We start from the raw sequence: 12,590 nt of genomic DNA, 5'->3' as shown, positions 1-12,590 counted from the left end.
TTAATTAATATGTATGTATATATATATATATATATATATCAAATAAAACCCGATTTACTTGCGCGCGGCGACGTAACAAAATGGGTGTCCTCCCTGGGCAAAATCGACGTTTCGGATGCGCTGGTGCAGTTTGTTTTGTCATCCGGGGTCGCTTGGACGACGTCGTCGACAATCGGGTCAAAAACGCGTCGAAATTCAAATTTCACATAATTTCGACTCGTGATCGATCGTCTCAAAAGATTTACTCAAGCCCTCGATAAATAACAGTGCAAGCAATGCGAATTGTGGCGATCGGACGCGTCGACTCTCCGAATTGCGAAGTTTGTGCGCGCGGGAGTGCGAATTGTGCAGAAGGCCACCCTAAGGCTCAGAAAGGTCCTACAGGAATCCCTTTTGGGTTTCCTCATGTCGGTTTCATCATTTTAAGTGCTAGAAGTCGATACCACACACACGAAGCTCCAAAGGAAGTAGGTCGAACTCCTAAAACGAGGCGAGTCACATTTCTAAGGCTCTAAGATAGTCGCCGGGAGACCCATAAGGCTAGATCCTAAATCGTAAGAGAAAGACTAGACCTCACTAAAAATGAGGTCAACAGTCGACTTGACAGATTGGCCGCCTCTAGCCTGATCAATTGATATTTCGCTATCGGTTGACTTGACCGATCGGTTGCCTCTGGTCTGGTCGATCGATCGTTCACACTTGTTCGACTTGACCAATCGAGCATCTCATGTCCAATCAGTTGATCAATCATTGTTGGTAGACTTAATCGATCGCCTCCGATCAGTCGATCAATCACTCTCGGTCGACTTGACTGATAGATCTCCTCTGGTCTGATCGGTCTTCTTCGGTCCGCTCGATCAATTGATCATTTTTGTTTTTGTCGATTTGACCGGTCGACCGCTATCCAATTGATTGGTCGATCAGTCTCAGTAGACTCGATCAATCGATCGATCACATCCAACTGAATAATTACATTATGTGTGTGCATTTTTTCTTTGCTTGTCTTAACACATTCACTTGCATTTGCACAAGCACCTTAATGTGAATCTATGAGCGTATGTCCCCATACGTTCATATCGAGCATTTGCTACCCCGCTTGGGTGCAATGCTTTGTGCATTTACTCCTTGACATTTTCATATGTCATTTTGCACCATGTCACATATATTTGCATATACCTTCACGTGTCTTTGCATGTCTTCTTGCATAGCATCATGTTTGTCATGTTTTGCATGCTTGATATCTTCATGTGAGCTCATGTCCTTGCATGCTTATGTTGAACCACTCACATATTGTGTGATGAGGTGACTTGCACATCAAGTCTGCCCGGTGTATGACTCTCCCGAATGAGAGTCATACTACCTCACTTTCTATGGCATCATCCATAGGTGCCATAGACACATCACATCGTGCCGCCCAATACGGGTCACGCTTCTTAGCCTCTAAACCCGTCTAGCGCACAATTTCAGTCCCATTGGTGTATGAAACATAGGTCATACTTCTTGGCCCCTGAACTCATTTGGTGCACGAGTCATACTACCCAGCATCCATGATATCACCTTGGTTTGCCATGTGTATGTCATCTCACTCGCGTTTTTATGCATTATGTGTGCCTGCTCATTTGCATGTGTTTGTCTGGTTGTATTTGGGATGAGGTGTAATTTCCCCGCGATCTTTTGTACCCGATGCAACAAATCTTGATATCACTTGTGCATGTGCGTGTGGTCTGTCCCACATTTGCATCTGCAAATTAAGCACTTTAGTCGCTAGCATGTGTCACCACATGTGCATGACGAGTGTTTGCTCATCTCGATGATAATTCAAACTATCATCTGACATCTAATGCGAATGCTTACACCTCGATAGAGTATTTATGTCGTGTCGATTCCTCTGGCGTATCACTTGTGATCGCTCTTAATTCGATAGACCAGTCGCAAAACACTGGATCACTTTGCATGTTTGCATGTGCATTACCCGATTGTCTTGACTGCAAATCAAACTCGTTAGTTGAGAGATCCGTTGTTAGTCGCGATGCTTTAATTAGCATTGCTTGCAATGATATCTCAATGAGCGATGCGAATTATTGTATCGCGATGAGCACACACATGTTTATGTTAAGGTTCTAAGAGGCTTAATAGGTGTCACCTAAGTTTTTCTTTCCTTAAGACTTATTTTAAAAGTATTAAAATTTATATTTTTATTACTTATATGAATCATATTTTCAAATATATTTAAAATTACTGCATTTATAGCTTAGGTCATATGTAAGGCCAGCCTTTAAAAGCTTTTACTTGCATAAAATCTACATTTGGTGGCACCCCTTAGAACTCTTGGATCTTTAGAATGGTTGGGGTCAGCGATCCCATCAAAAACATACGCCAGACTTTCACCCACACTTTGCAAACACGCTTAGATGTATGTGACTATACCATTTTGTTTCTAGGTGCTTGTTAGACCGAGGCTAGGGTGTAACTAAGTTTTTCATATGCCTTAGATATTATTTCTTGGTTTGTGCCCTAGCTAGGCATTTTTGCGTGCTGCTTTTTGTATTTACCAAGTTTGAGACTTAAACACTAGTGTGTATTTAGGGACGGTCTTCTACCGGGTATCTTGTCCAACAAGGAAAGAGCTATCATGATTTACGTTAATGCTTTTTCTGCATGTGTTGTTAAGCTCTCTTCCTATCGAACATGATTTGTCTCATATTTAGGGACGTGTTGCATGAAATAACCCACATTAACTTTGCTTTGCAGGTCATCTTTCTTTTAAACTTTTACCATGTGTTTTTTAAAGTTCCTAGGCAGAGTCTGTATCAGAAATAAAGTACGGGCATCGATTTCGACATGCTCAATGTGTATTATCTAGTACATTAATTTTGAATATCTATTGATGTATAAAATTAGGTCCAAACATGTATATGCAGAGCTTGAACAAGAACCTTGTGGCAGGGACTAGAAGCTGCTCACACTTATCTAGTACATTAATTTTGAATCTCTATTGATGTATAAGATTAGGTCCAAACATGTATATGCAGAGCTTGAACAAATTTTTTTATTTTTTGGGATATGTCGACAACCTAGTGGCATCTGGTCAGTTATTATTTCATTCACTTGACTTTCTTTACTTTCTGCAACGTCTTGCCCTTTTTGCTTTCTTATTGATTGTGATTTGTCTGGGAATCATGCAAAAAAGCAATTTAGGCTCCTTAAAAACCTAAAATATTTCTTTCTAAAAAATATCCTAATAATAAAAGATTAAGATTAATCAATATTTAGGATTAAAATATTACAACCTTTTCAAAACCTGATTTTACTTTTTTGCATGTCCTTCAGAACAGGTTTAAAACAGTTTGCATAACATAGTTATAGCCCAGTCATCCCTTATAAGGCCTCCACATTAAAATTTGTTCGCTAATTGCATCATATTTGTATGAATAAGGAGAAACACGAGTATTTCTCCAACCCACCTGACCAAACATAAGATTTCTACATAAGTGGTTGTTAAGAACGATTAAGGCATTGCAAGCTTCCCTGATCCAGACGGGGTATAAGTCATTTGAGAGAGATTCTCGGCTATATAGTCGTACCTCTGTTTTCTTTCCACTCCAGTAGTGCCCTCGTCATTTGGATGGGTATAAACCCCACTTCTACATACTTTACCTATATAGAGTCATAGGGCATAGAATTTTCTTCTCTTGAATTTATGACTACTGAGATTTTCTCGGACAAAACAATTTTGTGGTCGAGTTGGGTTGACTACCATCATGATCATGTAGCCTTGGAGTCCTAATAGCTTAGAATGACGAATCCCTGATATCCTGACTCGCCTATCTCTACCCAATTAAAATTTCTCTATCTTTCTACTCATATATCCCTTTTGAGACTTGTCATTCTTCTGATACATTGTTGATATTGTCTCGTAGGGCTCGACTGCGGACAGGTCGTCGCCTTTTTGGGATACGTTGATTCACCCTCTACCCTTATGGCCCAAGTAGGCTTGAAAGCATAATGCATACTCTATGAGACAATTTGATTATTTTATAGGCTGCGTCTGCCCATGAGCCGCCATCCATATGGGACCGTGTAAGAATCACTCTCTACCGATATGGCTTGGCGCAAGCTTTGAAAGTACAAAAATGCTCCTGTGAGATGACCATCATTTAACATACCCCTTTACTAGTCATCACTTGAATGTAAGCAGAATCCTTTTAATCAAGAATATTATTGGGCATCCCCCACTATGTAATTAACTAAAGGGATACGTCCCTTTGTGAGTTGCGCTTGACCCAGAACAAAAATGTTCTTTTTGATTTTCTGTTTACTTAGGTAGCTATGTAAGTAGTCTTTCATGGATATTCTGTCCAAAATATTTCGATCAGATCTTGTTTTACACTCTTGACCTATCACACGAGTTTTATCTAACATGAGTTCTCCATGATTCTTTTTAAAAATTGGATACCTAATTTTCATCTTATTTCCTCATTTTTTGTTCTCTCTTTGAAAAAGAGAATCCTAAGACGATGGTTAGACATGTTAGCGACTCTAAATTTAAAAAGAACAAAAAATATTCACATTCATCATAGGACATTTTTACATACCACTCATACTTAGACTTCTTGATTTTTATAATCAAGTTATAATACCTATTTTTCCCAATAAATAATAGGTTATCCTATCCTTCATTCATGAGACTGGTCATGCACAATTTTATTGCAGTTAAGTGGTTTAGATGACAACCCTTTCCGGGCACGGTGGTAAGTCCATTTTTTTATTTATTTGTTGTATTTTCTTTCTTTATACTAGATTTTGAGGTTTGTACTACTTTTGATTAACCTCATTTTATTCTTAAGGTTCTATGGTCTAGTTACAACAGAGATCCTCACATTTTAAGCTTTCTCACGATCATATATGATGTGATATAAGTCCTAAATTTCTAATAAAATGTTAATAAAATTATCAAATAAATCCTTTTCAAAATCAATTAAGTGAAATAATAAGATAGTCTAGATGTCGCTGAGTCTCACAATATCTTCGATATCTTTTACTTTTCTTCATTTAAATTCCATGAATAATTGTTTCACTTTTGAGGTTTCTCATTTGATATTCCAACAATCAATCATAGAAACTGAATTTAGAAATTTCTAGAAGATAGAGCCACAATCTTAATTAAGATTTTTCTTAAGGAACTTCATTCTTAAAATGTAATTAACTATAAGGGTTTGTCCTTATAGTAAGTTAACAACCCAGAATAATCTATACCCTATCTAGTCTTTGGATTAGATAGGGGACAAATCTATTGGTAAATACAAACCATGCAAATATCCCAAATTTCTTATTTAAATAATCAAACCCATCATAATGTGATATTTCTATCATAATATTTTTGATGTCGTGTTCGATTGTTTAAATAATTAAATATTTGAGATATGTTTGGTCCCTTATTTCAAAATACAAAAATAAAACTAATAGTTCTCATTATTTTAATCAATTACTAATAGCTTTAACTTGTTCATATCTTTAATTAACTATTCCTGTTGAGTAATCAACTAATTTGAACGACCTAAAGCCTTCATACTCAACACATCTGCAATAACATTTGCCATTTCCCGATGCTATTGTATATCTAAGTCATAGCTTTTAATAAATGTCAATCATTGCCTTTGTCTCAAATTCAATTCTTTTTTAGTCAATATATACTTTAAACTCTGATGAACAGTTAAAATATTACATCTAACTCTGTATAATAGTGTCTTCAAATTTGAAGTTCAAACACAACTACTGCTAGTTACAAGTCATATTTAAAATAATTCTTTCATGGTTCTTTAATTGCCTGGAAACAAAAGTAACGACTTTTTCCATGCTACATGAGAGCACATCCCAATCCCTTTAATGTTGCACATTGCAAATTTGAAATTCATGTGATCCTAAAGGGGAAATTCAATACTAAGACTATCATTAAACAAATATTCAGCTTTTAAAATGCCCCCTTACAATGATTTTTCCAATCAAATTCTACTATTTTATTTGTTAGTCTGGATAATGGCCTCATCATATAAAAAAACCTTTAGCAAATCTTGTGTAATAGCGATCACGACCTAAAAATTTTTTTACTTCAATAATAAATAAGCCTTGGGTAATCTACAATTGCCTTGATTTTAATTTGATCTACAAATATACTTATTTAACCGATTATATGCCCAAAAAAACATATTTTTCACCAAAATTTACATTTAGATAATTAACAATAACTTTTTCTTCAAAACTTACAGAGCAATTTAAAAATGATTTGGGTGACTACTTCTATAATTTGAATACACCAAAATATCAAATATAAAAACTCACAAATATATCCAACAGTTGTTGAAATTTATATTCCTTAGATTCATAAAAATTGTTGGAGCATTAATCAATCCGAATGATATTACCACAAATTTATAGTGCCTATATTTAATCCTAAATACTGTCTTCGACATATCATATTTTTTAATCGTCGGCTGACGATAACATGCTCTCCAATTAATTTTTGGAATATAAAAGTTACTTTTAAATAATCAAATAAATCATCAATCATCAACAGTAAATATTTATTCTTAACAATGAGATCATTTAATTTTTTTATAATCGATACACAACTTAATGCGCTATACTTCTTCTTTATAAATAATACTAGAGCTCCACAAGGAGGTAGACCGTATGATCCCTTTATCTAATGTTTTTTTGCAACACACTTCAATTCTTGTATTTTTTTAATTGTCATTCAATATGATGTTTAGAAACTAGCTTAAAACCTATAAAAAGTTAATATTATTATCAATCTCTCTCACTAGTAGTAGCCTAGATAAATCATCCATATTAAATTCTAGATATTTCTTCACCATTGAAATGCCAATTATTGATTACATTTCTTTAGTAGTATCTTTCACTTGAACAAAAAAATCTTCATTTCTATAGTTTAATAATTTGAAAGCCCTAAATTATATGATTTTCAGATATATCAAGTTTCTGCCTCCACAAAATTTTATTTCTATCTCTGTGGTACATTAATTTTGACTGTCTTCTTGTTACAATTTATAGTTACTAAATAGTTAGATAAGTAATCCATTCTTAAAATTGCATCAAAGTCACTTAAAGGCAATACAATTTACTACGCCTCAAAATCCCTTGCACCAATATTCAAATCTACCACACACAACTACACAAGTCATTAAGCTCAATATGATTTACATTTGACATGTTAACAGAAAATTATTAACATTAATATGATATTCAAATTTATCAGTCTAACTAAATCTTTTGCAATAAATGAATGAGATTATATTGATATATTATGGAGGGATATGATACCTATAATAGAAGAAGATTGTACTGAATATTTAAAATTGATTTATTTAAATAAAATTTAATTTTATATTCATATTAATGAAATGCAGTTTATGGCACATATCAAATTTCATTCAATTAAAAATTAAAATTTTAAACATACTTATGATAACTTCATGTGCGTCCTTAGCTTCTTGCCGCAAGAGCACAAACTCTAGGTTGAACATTTTGTTGAGCTTGACCTTACTTTGACATAGATCTTGTGGGCTCAACTATCTTCTACCTGCCAAAATTCCTTTGATATGGTGCATCACCAACCATGGTCTCTATTGCAACTCTCTATCCAAATATAAGGCAATTACTCATTGTGTCATGGTTGATGATACCAGAAATAAGTATTTGATCCAAATAAACATTCATCCTTAAGAAATTTCTCACACTTTCCACACTACTTAGCATTATTCTACCCTTATGAGAAATTTCATGGTAATTAGATTCCCTGATTGAAATAATAGCTTCCTCTGAGAAATCTGTGAAACTCCAAAATCCCTCTGAACTAATTCTCTTCTAAAAAACTTTTCTCTTTTCAATGATCTAAATTCCAGCTTAATCCTTTTAGCTCACTCCATTAGTGTAGAATAATCATCTATCCTAAGAGGAATCAATAACTGTCTAATTATATCTTTCAATCCAAACAAGAACATGTGATATTTCTCATATGCATTTTGAATAATCTATTATGGATCCTTGGAGATATAGCAACAATAGCTCTAAATCAGTCTAATAAAATTATCTTGTATTTGCCTCCTGGCTAAAATTATACAAACCAATATCTAAATCTTCTTACAAACTCAACGCACTGCACTAAATGGCTAAATCGGCCATCAAACTTCTCAAATAATTACCTTGTCACCATCTCTCTACTTTCCACTTAAAGACAAATGTAGCAAGTGTAACTTTTCTCTCTAGCGGATATGTCATACAATAATCTTCTCTACGCTCAACCAATTTTTAATTTTTACTAACCCTCATAATCAAAAAAAATAAAAGTGGTCTCATATTCTGAAATAATTTTAACCATTTATCCATATATGCTCCCTCACTACTACGAGCATGAGACTCATAATTTTTTATCAATTGGATCACAACAGTCATCATTTCAAAAAAAATACATCAATATTGATTATAATATATTTTGGCATATCTATTCTTATATTATTATGACTGAATTTTTTTTTTATCATCTATACTTTGGAAATAAGAATGAATCCATCTAATTAGAATCAATTAAACTTTCAATTCTACTATTTATAAATTTCTTTAATCAACCTAATGACTTTTTATCAAAATTAAAAATTAATTTTTTTTCTGATACCACTTTATCACAACCTGGCCCAAAAATTTTAAAAACAAAGACATGAAAGGGAGGTCGTACAATAGAAGAAAACAATACTAACAAATAAATAACATTTCACTAAAATATTCAAATAGAAAACAGTCACTATCCACAATGCATAATAAACATCATCTAATAAGATACAAAAGATCATCCAGATTAAAGTAGTTATAAAAATAAAAGAAAACAAATCTAGAAACCAAAAGACCTGCTACTTAATTCGAACAACTCCTGCCCTTTTGTAAATAAAATCCCACCTCTTAGGTAAATTAATTTAACAATGTTCTTCTGGATGAAATATTAAAATAACACATTAAGTTTACAACTTAATAAATAATTATAATTTTGTTGTGTGCTAAATTATTATGCAAATGTTTACGCATAAATTTAAAAAAAATATGATGATTAACTTACATAATAAGATTTTAATTTAGTATTTTAATTTTAATAAAAATATTTATTAAATTATTTTTAAACATTTATATTTTTCATTTTTTTATTTTAAAAAGTCATCCCAGGAACATCATTAAAGATTCATATGAATTATGGTTGAACCATTTTCATTTGTTTTTTTTGTGCACGGATACAATAACATCACCAACTAGTAACATACGAGGTGACTATTGATTGACTTAATCATTTACTCTTTAATTAAAATAGCATCTAAGTCCTTTCAATCATTGCATCTATTTATTAAACTTTTTATTTAGTGCAAAAAAGTAAAATAATTTAAATAATTAAATAGTCATTTCATTTTTTAATTATTTTCTTTCAATAATAGAAATAATATTAAGCATTTATAAAATAAATAAAATATTTCGTTTAATTAATACATGTCAATTTCAATTTATTTGTCTCGTTATAAATTTTATTATTTGAAAGTGCAAAGAACTTTAAATAAAAGCAAATAAATTTAATGCATACAAAATAATATTACTCACTTTAATCTTTTGGAAACCTCTTTACGTGTTTATTTCTCAACTTGATAACTTTACTAATCCTCTATCAATCTATTATTGCAAATCAATTAAAAACCTAAAATATTTTTTAAATGCACATTAATTTAAGCATTTAATTAGTCTCTAAGAAAATAAAAATTATTAGTAGAACTTACCTCAGTCCTCTTATAGTCAATCTAGAGGTCTTATTCTCTTAATTTTTTTCAATACAAATATTTTTCAATCCTTGATTTTCTGGAATTAATTTGTAATACTCATTATTTAATACATTTCAATTAAATTAATTACTTATAATAAATGATAAAATTCAAATCTCAACTCAATCCATCTCTTTCTCCTCTTTGCAAATTCCACAATCCAAACCTGTTGAATTAAATGCTTTTCAATCGCTAATTTTGATTTAATATTAAGATTAACACAAAAATTTTCAAATAAATAGATAAACATTGTTATTTATCTCAATATCTCTTCCTTCTTTTGTACAATCTTCGATCTCCATCTTCCTTGTTTTTTAATTCGATTGTTTGTCCGATTTAATTACTGATATTAATTTATAAAATTTAATATTAACTTAATAACATTTAATTAAATAAAAAAAACTTATATAAATAAAAAAAAACACTTACTTTTAATGTCGGCTCGGCTTGGTTATCCCTTCCCACAAGAGAAGCGTCGTGCTTTCACTGGTAGTCATCAAATGTGAACCCTCCATCTTCGCTTCGAGGACACTCTTCGTGCAACACTCGAAGATCAACTCACGGTGCCGCCACGAGGGTTAGCTATTGATAACAACTATGATATTAGAATAACGAGATTCAATAAATAATCTTTTAATTTAAGAGAATACTTTTGAATATTTTAAGCAATATTTAAAAAAAAAAATTAATACAAAATATTTTCTTTATTTTTAATTTAAATATCTTATTTATGCTCATCACATCAAAATAAAAATGTTATAATTAGACAATATTTAAATAGATTGGTTCTTTAGAAACTAGACCAGTTCATTGGTTCAACCATATTTTGACCGGTTTATTCTTGATTTCATGTAAAAATGGTTCTGAACTTGGACCAAACTGGTTGAATGATCGGTTCACGATTAAATAGCTCAGTCTAGCCCAATTTTTAAAACACTGCTTCCTATTGGTTCTAATTAAGATGAAGACGCTCTTAATTGTCTCGTACTAGAGAAATCATCGAGAAATTTTTTTCATTCTAATAGACACTACTAGTTTTTTGTTTCCACAATCAATACTGATTGATTTTTCGTCATTAATTGGCAATCCTTAAATGAATCAAATAACGAGATAATTAGAGGCTATTTTTTATGATTTTTTTTTCCTTTTTGTGTAATTTTGTGCATAAACACCCCTTGAAAAAAATAAAAAATCAAGATTTTTTAGCCACATCCTATTTTTTTATATGATATCAAAGTGAGACTACAATCCTATTTGCCAACATTTGTTCCTTTATTTCATTAATTCCCCACAACAGAGAACCATCATGAATGATAAAAATCAAAATAAGAAAGAGTTCTACTTTAAATATTTAAAAAACAATTGAATGGAAGAAATTACTTTTTGAAGTGGTATCAAATTGTGAAAAACTATCCAAAAAAAGAAAAAGGAAAAAATCAACACTTTATAGATTCTCATGCAAAGCTGAAATATTTGAAGTCTACACTTTCGGATGAAGCTAACTTCTTAAGATTATTGTTATTTTGTTATCAAAACTTTACTATTTTCTTATTGTTTTTTTTTCTGAAGCAATAGTGTTTTGTTATCAACAAGTTTTTATTTTAAAAATGAAATTTATCATCTTCCCATTTAAAATATGATGTGACCCATGAATGCTTTGAAGTATTTTACTCTAAGCATCATATAAATGATGTGAAATCCTTAGGCTCTGCCAAAGCAAAGCAGTCCTTTTCAGTCAATTTCAAGGCAATCATAATTCTAACTACTCTCAACAATCAAGACCAAGACAAAATAAGTCACTCCTGAGAACAAGGTATGGCTGCAACATCTACTTCTACTGGCAACTAAGGAAAATTTGAGAACTCAAAAGCTATTGATAAGAGCTATAGCTCATTGCCAACATATACGAGTTCTAAGCCTCTAACATAAGTATTCACATATTAAAAAGGAAAAGAATACCAGACAAGACATAAAATAGTAAAAAGGGGCTTTTACATACATAGCACCCAAAACTTTCATATTTACCTATCTCACCCCTTTCATAATTACAAATATCATATAAAAAGTAACACTCATTATTACCTTTTAATAGTCAAATCCATCTTTTCATCCATAAGTAGAGTGTTGTGCGTGTAAAAATAAAAGTTTAGGTGTGAGATACGTAAATCCATAGAATTCGGTGTTGTGTATGTAATTTCCCTAGTAAAAAATATTTCATTAAATGCCAAAGAAAGTACATCAATCAGTTTCATGTTTTCTTCTTTCTGTTGACCTCATTTTTGGTTGAGGTCTAGTTTTTCCTCTTTAGTAGCCTAGGGTCTAGTCATAGGACTTTCCTATTGACTATTTCCTAGAGGACTAGAAAAGGAACCTTCACCATTATAAATTATAAATCCTTCTTTGCTCAACCTGAAATTCTACATATTGGTCCTGACCTCTAGCACTTAGTAGGTAGGGTCAATATGAAGGAGCGCAAGTGGAGTCCCCCATAGGATGGTCAAACTTTAGGACTAATCATGGGTGGTGATCTGGTTTTGGTGGGGCTAACTTACACACACCACACTCTCTCGCATACTCTAAACCCTATGACCTCTTAGGTTGGTCTCTTAACTCTTTTTAGAAAGCTCATGTGGATGACCCTATACCCCTAGTCTTTGGCTAAGAATGTTAGAACAAGCACATTGAGCATCCAAAATGAGTCCTCATATGGCTCCTATTGGT

At 32.2% G+C, this 12,590-nt stretch overlaps 1 protein-coding gene across 3 annotated transcripts in view; it reads right to left on the bottom strand.

Annotated features, from left to right (window-relative positions):
* Positions 1-12,590, bottom strand: part of LOC110023757 (putative pentatricopeptide repeat-containing protein At3g23330) — a 38,049-nt gene that overhangs the window by 11,117 nt on the left and 14,342 nt on the right. For all 3 annotated transcript variants that reach the window (XM_020723323.1, XM_020723321.1, XM_020723322.1), the window contains one exon: positions 10,299-10,451. The gene's annotated coding sequence lies outside the window, so the exon portion shown is untranslated. The remainder of the gene's footprint in view (positions 1-10,298; positions 10,452-12,590) is intronic.

The sequence above is a fragment of the Phalaenopsis equestris genome, unplaced genomic scaffold, assembly GCF_001263595.1.
Source record: "Phalaenopsis equestris unplaced genomic scaffold, ASM126359v1 Scaffold000229, whole genome shotgun sequence".
Classification (NCBI taxonomy): Eukaryota; Viridiplantae; Streptophyta; class Magnoliopsida; order Asparagales; family Orchidaceae; genus Phalaenopsis; species Phalaenopsis equestris.
This window is presented reverse-complemented; position numbering and strand designations above follow the sequence as displayed.